We start from the raw sequence: 9,612 nt of genomic DNA on the forward strand, positions 1-9,612 counted from the left end.
AATCTCTTAACCTTCCTGAGCCTCAGTCTTCTCATCTCTAAATAGAGAAGATTGTTTAAAACAACAATTCACTAATGTCCCCCTCACCCCAGACAGTTCTGTGCCAAGCAGTGTATCAGAATTTCCTGCCTGGCTTTGGTGGCAGGGTGTTCCTTTAAAATTACACAAGTCCTTTGTTACCCTGCCAAGGTCCTATGAGGTCCCTCCCTGTGCTCTCTTCCCGAGAATCCCGTCACTGGTCACTCAGTGTTACTGATGGAGTGTGTTGCCTCCTTCAGGAGCGCCGGGGCAATGTCAAGTTTGGGACCCACTGGTCTGGATCATCTCAAAAGTCCCTTCCAGCTCTGACACCAATTCTAAGTAAGTTTGAGTTGATCATATTCTTTTATCTCTAAGGATAAATCAAGAACCCTTCTCACTCCAAGAGAAGAATATATGCCAGGGGCATATAATCAGGCCGCTGTACCAAGGAGTGCAGCTTTTAGAGGGGAAATGAGTTGTAAATAGTACAGGACCAGGACAATTCCTTTAAAAATTGCTCTCTGTATGTGGCTTTGCTCTTCTATTTTTCTGCTTTTTGTGCAGTAACAGCTCTCCCTGCATTTGGAAAGCAGAGTGGGACCAGGAAAGGGTGTAGAAAAATGAAGGCATGGGCTAAGCTTCTCATGGACCATTGTACTGCACCCATGGAATAACACAGCTCAGCTAGGACCTCAGGGCTGAAATGCAAGTGAATATAAAGATTATGCGTCTGACTGGTGTGCATTTTCTGCATTTATTCCCTAGAAGCCTAAGAAGCATACCAACCAATGGTTGGGTCAAGGATTAAGCATCACAGATAACCTAGGAAACACAACTTTAAATGGAATACTAGCCAGTTCTGATTTTTAACTGCTAGAATCATGACTGGTTAAGAGTTTTTAAATCATGAGAAAGGGAGCTGCATCATTTGGATTTCCTGACGATATTCAGATGTTAGAACTCCTTATAAGAAAGTCTGCAGTGGATAAAGAGTTTAGAGTAGTTTTCCCCTGAATGATGCATAACATGCCACCAAATTGTCCATAAAATGGCACTCTTTAATAATAGCAAACTAGTTGTTTATTATTTACTCTAATTTTTATTCACTACTAGTTCTAGGATTATAGGGAGCAATTATGCTTGCAATTAAGGCTGCGTCTGCAACAGATCTGTTTAGAGAAAAAAGCATGTTTGAATTTGGCAAATACTTGCTTACTTTAAAAACAATTGTTTAGGAAGTAGGTGGTATAGTTGGTCTGTGTTAAGTATTTTTTTCCTCCAAAATAATTTGTACTGAAAATCAATTAAGTTTAAACAAGATTTACTTTCACCTACTATGGATAAAGTATGGTAATCAAGATATATTGATTACCTTGAAGAAATTTAGAATATGGCAAGAGAAACTGAGTTAAAAGATATCTTATGTACCACGTCTTATGATAGAGGTATGGATAAATATTTTGGAGTCACTGTCATGCTAGAAATGGTCTATCTTAAACGTAAAATGTAATACTTCCATATTAAAGTTCAAATCTTTTGCGTGACATAAAAGATTTTTTTCTCATCTGGCTCATACGTGCATTTCCAATGACTTCCTCTTGTTTCAGTTTACAACCTGGGAACATTAACCTACATGGAATTTCTAAAGATGGGCCATGTTCGCTCATTCTTCAATTCATGCCTGTTTGTTTATTTGTTTATCTGTCTGTTTCCCAGTTAGACCGTAAGGGCCTTGTGGGGAGACTTTATGGATCCTCATGGCCACGCACCTGACACAGAACTTGGCATATAATTGGCATCCATAAAGATTTATGAAATTAAACTGAGTTAATGGTTTATTCTCCATGAGACCTTGCAAGCAGAAATCTTTTCTTCTCTTCAGTGCTCTCACAGTATTTTATTCTTTCTACCATTTTATTCTTTCTTCTCTTTATCACGTAACTGTGGAGGATAAAGTTGATGTCCTTTTTTCTCTCCTCTCCTTTCACCATCTCCTTTCACAGGGCTCACTGCCTACTGGTGTCAAATATGTTAACTGAATTAATTATAAATAGCCTAGGGGCTGATCAAACACCTTAGCCAGTAATATCAATGGGTGGCATCTTAATTATTTTTCCTAATTGTCATTTTTTAGTGCTCCCAAGATTTCAGACACTATAGTTGATGCCATGAAATGTTAAGTCTCATAGTTAACGTCTCTTTTAGTGTGAAAAGTAGCAAAAGTAGTCAAGTATTTAGAAGGTCAAACAATAAAATAAAGATATATAACAAGTGTTCAATAAAAAAGCACCTCTTAACTAAGTGATTTTCTCAGAAATATACTCATCAGAATTTGACTTTCTAGAACTTTCTTGTTGCTATGAAGATGATTCCAGGCATGAATGGTGGGAAATAAGCACCGTCACCAGATTCTTCCCTCCAGTCCAGCGCTCCTGTCATCGTGGGCTGCAGTCCCTTCCTTCCTGTTACACCCAGTTCTCAAAGATGCCAGCTTCTATTTAAGGTGCTGCATATTTTCTTCCCCTGGCTGCCTCCATTTTCCACCACCCCAATCACCACAAAATTTATGAAAATGAACAATAAACAAAAACTTTGGAATGATACCTCCTACTTTCTACAGTTCTTTTAAAACAATCAGACAAACATAAGAAACATAATTAGCTAGTTCATTGTGATAGGCTTTTTGAAATGTGGTTTTTATCTACCACTTAATTGACACAAAATATTTGAAACTTTTTGCTTATTGGTGAGCACTCCGGAATACTTCCCTCCAAATTCTAACCTTGGCATCTTACTTGGGCAATTATTAAACCTAAGAATTGCAAAGAATATCTAGGATTTCCTTTTTGAAACTGACTTGATAATGGCAAGACAAGGGTCTACCTCAGGTTTTTTGTTTGTTTGATTGATTGATTTTCATTTGTGTAGGTGTCTTTATCTAGTGTCTGACAGTATAACAGGTACTTGGACACAGATATTTGCATTTTCTGAGTAGCTCACAAGCTGTCCGACATTAAAACCCAAGTTGTGATTCAGTGACAAAAATATGTTTTAAAAGTCTGTCTTCTTTCCTACTTGGGAAAATTCCAGGCTGAACTACTTGGCTTTAAAATAATTATACAGTACTTTTCAAAAAATTATTTCTGGCCTCTGTATTGAAGACATCGTGATTCAATTAAGGAGGAAATATTCACCATCTATTTTTCAGTGGAGGGAAAGATTCATTAGATCATATCTATATATGCTTTGAGCACTTCAGTGGCCAAGAAATATATTGTAACAATTTCATTAATATTCATCATTGTCCACATTAGAATGTTTGCATAAGCTTCATGTTCAAAATAAACTATTTTAAGGCTGAAATCAAGCCATATACATCTAGTGGCATACTCTGAAGCAAATTCTACTAGTATGTTCTTGAAGCAAAGAAATTTCAGCTGATCATAGCAACATAACTTTAAAACACTGAATTTCACGGAAGCTTTTCTCTCTCAGATTTACTTTTGAGCCCAAACTAAGCAAGATAAATTAGATACCCAAAGGTGTTTTTCTGAGAAAATTATCAGAAAATGAAAAATAGAGGTAAGCTTGCCATGGCCTCAGCAACCTTAACTGGAGCATCACTACTGCTGTCTCCTAAATTAGATTTTCAGCGAGGTCTGCTACTGCTATTCAGGGCTTGGCCCTGGTACATCATGTGCCATGGAACTGCACACAGCAGAACAACAATTAGATCAGCTCAGGGGGATGTGTGATTCTGTACTAAAGTTGTTAGGTTTGGACTATAAACAATATTAAATGGTAGATCATAAGCTGATCCTGAATTTGGTTTCTTTAGGGCACTCTATTTTATTTTGATCTGGAGGCAGCATTGCACCTGCAGAATGGTTCTTGGGGGACTGGGAATTGGATCGAATAAGAATCACCTGGGAAGTTTGGCTTGACAAGTGGTGTGTATGTCCATACCCGAGATCTGAACCAGCGAACCCCAGGCCTCTGAAGTGGAACGTGCAGACTTAACCACTGTGTATGGGCCAGCCCCTATAAACGTTTTCTTAACTGTATTATATGATGGGATTCTTTTCTGCTGGGAAACAGGAAAAATGTGAACAACTGTGAAAATGTTCTGATGTCCTGAGAGATCATTTACTAAAATAGAGAAAAGCCTAGAAAATGAGTAGGCCTGAAATGCCTATTCTAAAACCCAGAGGCAATTACTGAATTACCAGATCTGGCATCTGATTTTATTTATTTAACTTTATGAATCCATAATGATGACTCCTTCACTGATAATTTTACTACACCTATATTCTTCAGACCCAGTTTAGCAATGAGAAATAGAAAAGGCACAAGGAGAAAATGAAACCCTGAAGATAAGAAAAGGAAGGAGAAAAGTTAACGATGGAGAGGTGTTGTCAATGACCTCCAGCCAAAGACCACCAGCAATGCACTAGAGTTGAACAGGTTGAATGACTCATAGCAACAAAGGAAAATGCCCACCATGGAGGAGGGCAGTGGGAAAGGACATCTCAGTAAAATGGTGTTAGAAAGGATTGGGGCTTGTGTTATATGATTTGGGGGAAGTTTCAAGGACTCAGGTCTTTGTTCTGAAGTGATACTGTCAGGAACTGGCACTATTATTATGATTGGGTAACTAAATAAATCTCTAGAAAGAGAGAAAACTAGACAAAAGCTAAAGTTGTAAGTAAGTAACTTTTTTCAGTTTTCTATTGGCCAATCATTAACATCAGCCAGGATAGGGCAATGTTAGGTCATTTTTGATGCTTGGTTACTATTCACATTTTTGTCTCTATTCAGACCTGGTTCTGGAGTGATCTTACTTTTGCCTTGATCCATCACAGTCATAGTGGCTTTGTTTGGTCTTAGTGTTTTGTAAAATTGTTTATACTCAACAGGAGAAGGCTAGCAGTGAGTGCCAGTCCTAGCCCCTAGTGGCCAGGAATGCTAATCTCTCTCTCACTACGAAGTGATACTGGTAAGAAGTGGTGATTTGTCCACCTAAATAGTAATAGTTTATAAGAGTAAATCTAACGTAGAGAGAGCACTTATTATATGGCAAGCACTGCTAATTACTTTAGTGCTATTCCATTTAATCTTACAAACAACTCTATGAGGTAGCACTCTATTTGTCCTCATTTGTCACAAGAAGAAATTCAGTCATGAAGAGCTTGAGTTCCTTGTCCCGGGTCATAGGGCCACTAGGTTGTGGAGCTGGTCTGTTTGATTTCAAACCCTAGATTCTAAAACACAGTGTCATGCTCCCACGAACAAACAAGTGAATTAACATTCTGTTTCCATGGTCAGCTTCAATATTTTGAAAAAGCAATTTTTTTGTGGTTAATTATTATTCAAGGGCCTTGCTCTCCTCCCTGATGCTCTTCTGAGCCCTCCATCGCTAAAGCAATTTATAACTTGTACCATGGCCACAGTGTGCAAGATGCAAAAGAGGAAGACCAATTTGTGTAATTCTATGTAAAAATTGGCCTAAAAAGTAGGGTTGCTAGATTTAGAGTGCTGGCACATGCAGGCACACACACACACAAATATAGGATGCCTAGCTAGCTTTGAATTTCAGAAAAATAGCTAATACCATATTTTGGATAGGTATGCCCCAAATACTGCATGGGACATACTTATCCTAAAAGATTATTTGTTGTTTATCTGAACTTAAAGTTATGGACAGCTAATTTTTGACAAAGGAGCTAAGAACATGCAATGGAGAAAGGAGAGTCTCTTCAATAAATGATGTTGGGAAAACTGGACAGCCACGTGCAAAAGAATGAAACTAGACCATTATCTTAAACCATACGCAAAAATTAACTCAAAAAATATTAAAGGCTTGAACGCAAGACCTGAAACCATAAAGCTCCTAGAAGAAAACACAGGCAGTGTGCTCTTTGACATCAGTCTTAGCAATATCGTGATATGTCTCCTCAGGAAAGGGAAACAAAAGGGAAAATAAACAAGTGAGACTACATCAAACTAAAAAGCTTCTGTGCAGAAAAGAAACTATCAACAAAATGAAAAGATAACCTACCAATTGGGTGAAGATATTTGCAAATCACATATCCAATAAAGGGTTAATATCCAAAATATATGAAGAAGTCATACAACTCACCAACAACAAAAAACAAACAACTCCCTTGAAAAAATGGTCAAAGCATCTGAACATTTTTACAAAGATATACAGAGAGTCAAAAGGCACATGAAAAGATGTTCAACATCACTAATTATTAGAGAAATGCAAATCAAAACTACAATGAGGTGTCATCTCACACCTGCAAGAAGGGATATTATTAAAAAGACAAGAAATAACAAGTGTTGGAGAGGTGCAGAGAAAAGGAACCCTCATACACTGCTGGTGGGAATGTAAATTAGTGCAGCCACTATGGAAAACAGCATGGAGATTGCTCAAAAAATTAAAAATAGGCTACCATAAGATCCAGCTATTGCACTTCTGGGTACTTATTCAAAGAACACAAAAACACTAATTTGAAAAGATGTGTGCACCCCTATGTTCATTGAAGAATTATTTACAATGGCCAAGTCTTGGCAACAATCTAAGTGTTCATCAACAGATGAGTGGATAAAGAAAATGTGATATATACATAAAATGGAATACTACTTGGCCATGAAAAGATGAAATCTTGCTATTTGCAACATGGATAAAACTTGAGGATATTATGCTAAGCAAAATAAGTCAGATGGAGTCAGATAAATACCATATGATTTCACTCATATTTGGAAGATAACACAACAACAAAAACAACAAACAAACACATAGGTACAGAGAACAGATTGGTGATTACCAGAGGAGAAGGGTAGTGTAGTGAAAGGGATAAAAAGGGGACATTTGTAGGGTGATGAATGAGAGCTAGACTTCTGGGGCTTAACACGATATAGTCTGCACAGAAGTCAAAACATATGACGTACACCTGAAATTTGCATAATGTTATAAACCAATGTTACCTCAATTAAAAAAAATAGCTAAGTGTCCCGCATTTTAACTGGCAGTCTTACCCTAAAAGTTTAGTGAAACTTAAAATTTTCAACCATGAAATTAATTTCCTTTTGCCATCTTCCTTGCCATGAGAAGAAAGAGATAATTTACGTACTCCTTCAGGCTGAACATTTTACCATACTTATTTCTGTATTCCACACATTAGGCATAGGTAGTCTTCAGATACGTATTTTATTTGTTGAGGTCAAAATAGCTTATAACATTGTGAAATTTCAGTTGTCCATTGTTATTTGTCTGTCACCATATATATGTGCCCCTTTACCCCTTATGCCCACCCTCCAACCCCCTTCCTCTCTGGTGACCACTAATTTCTTCTCTTTGTCCAGGTATTTGTTTATCTTCCACAGTGAAATCATATGGTGTTTTTCATTTTCTCTCTGGCTTAGCATAATACCCTCAAGTTCCAGTGATGTTGTTGCAAATGGGACGATTTTGTCTTTTTTTAGGGCTGAGCAATATTCCATTGTATATATATACCACATCTTCTTTATCCATTCATCACTCAATGGGCGCTTGGGTTGCTTCCATATCTTGGCAATTGTGAATAATGCTGCCATGATCATAGGGGTGCATAGTCTCTTTGAATTGCTGATTTCAAGTTCTTTGGATAAATACTCAGCAGTAGGATAGCTGTGTCATACAGTATTTCTATTTTTAATTTTTTGAGAAATCTCCATACTGTTTTCCATAGTGGCTGCACCAGTTTGCATTCCTACCAGCTGTGTATGAGGGTTCCCTTTTCTCCACATCCTCTCCAACATTTGTTGTTTTTTGTCTTGGTAATTATAGCCATTCTGACAGGTGTAAGGTGATATCTTATTGTAGTTTTGATTGGCATTTCCCTCATGATTAGTGATGTTGAACATCTTTTTATGTGCCTATTGGCCATCTGTATATCTTCTTTGGAAAAATATCTGTTCATAGCCTCTGCCCATGTTTTGATCAGGTTGTTTGTTTTTTTGTTGTGTGAGTTCTTTACGTATTTTGGAGATTAACACCTTGTCAGATATATGATTTGCAAATATTGTCTCCCAGTTGGTGGGTTGTCTTTTCACTTTGTTCCTGGTTTCCTTTGCCTTGCAGAAGCTCTTTAGTCTGATCAAGTCCCATTTGTTTATTTTTTTCTTTTGTTTCCCTTGCCAGAGTAGACATGGCATTTGAGAAGATCCTTCTAAGACCAGTGTCAAAGAGTGTACTGCCTATATCTTCTTCCAGGAGATTTATGGCTTCAAGGCTTTCCTTCAAGTCTTTAATCCCTTTTGAGATAATTTTTGTGTGTGGAGAAAGATAATGGTCTACTTTCATTCTTTTCCATGTGACTGTCCAGTTTTCCCAACACTATTTATTGAAGAGATTTTTCTTTCTCCATTGTGTGTTCCCAGCTCCTTTGTCAAAGATTAGCTGTCTGTAGATGTGTGGTTTTATTTCTGGGCTTTCAATTCTGTTCTGTTGATCCTTGTGTCTGTTTATGTACCAGTACCATGCTGTTTTGATTACTATAGCTTTGTAGTATATTTTGAAATCAAGGACTGTGATGTCTCCAGCTTACTTCTTTTTTCTCAGGATTGCTTAGGTATTCAGGATCTTTTGTTGCCCCATATGAATTGTAAGATTCTTTGTTCTATTCCTGTGAAGAATGTTATTGGGATTCTGATTGAGATTGCATTCAATCTGTAGATTGCTTTGGGTAGTATGGACATTTTAACTATATTTATTCTTCCAATCCATGTGCATGGAGTATCTTTCTATTTTTTTGTGTCATTATCAATTTCTTCAATAATGTCTTGTAATTTTCATTCTATAGGTTTTTCACCTCCTTGGTTAAATTTATTCCTGGATATTTTATTCTTTTTGTTGCAATTGTAAATAGGATTTTATTCTTGAGTTCTCTCTTAGTTTGTTATTAAAGTATAGAAATGCAATTGATTTTTGTAAGTTGATTTTGGACCCTGCAACTTTGCTGCAGTTGATTATTTCTAACATAGTTTTCTGATGGATTCTTTAGGGTTTTCTACATATAAAATCATGTTGTCTGCAAACAGCAAGAGTTTCACTTCTTCCTTGCCAATTTGGATCCTGTTTCTTTCTTTTTCCTGCCTAATTGCTCTGGCCAAAACCTCCAGTATTATGTTGGATAATAGTGGTGAGAGTGAGCACTTTTGTCTTGCTCCTGTTCTCAGAGGGATGGCTTTCAGTTTTTCTCTGTTGAGTATGATGTTGGCTATGGATTTGTCATAAATGGCCTTTATTATGTTGAGATACTTTCCTTCAATATCCATTTTATTGAGAGTTTTTATCATAAATCGATGTTGGATCTTGTTAAATGCTTTCTCTGCATCTATTGAGATGATCATGCTGTTTTTATTCCACATTTTGTTAATGTTGTCTATCACATTGATTGATTTGTGGATGTTGAACCATCCCTGCATCCCTGATATAAATCCCACTTGAATGAGGTGTATGATCCTTTTAATGTATTGCTCTATTCAGTTTGCCAATATTTTGTTGAGGATTTTTGCATCTATGTTGATCAGCAATACTGTCTGTAA

At 37.0% G+C, this 9,612-nt stretch overlaps 1 long non-coding RNA gene across 1 annotated transcript; it reads left to right on the plus strand.

Annotated features, from left to right (window-relative positions):
• The first annotated feature begins 208 nt into the window (after positions 1 to 208).
• LOC138925386 (uncharacterized) lies at positions 209 to 2,624 on the plus strand. Its single transcript, XR_011441464.1, has 2 exons — positions 209 to 360; positions 2,366 to 2,624. It is a non-coding gene; the product is annotated as an uncharacterized lncRNA (long non-coding RNA).
• The last annotated feature ends 6,988 nt before the right edge of the window (positions 2,625 to 9,612 follow it).

This window comes from Equus caballus, chromosome 8 (assembly GCF_041296265.1).
Source record: "Equus caballus isolate H_3958 breed thoroughbred chromosome 8, TB-T2T, whole genome shotgun sequence".
In the NCBI taxonomy this organism is placed as follows: domain Eukaryota; kingdom Metazoa; phylum Chordata; class Mammalia; order Perissodactyla; family Equidae; genus Equus; species Equus caballus.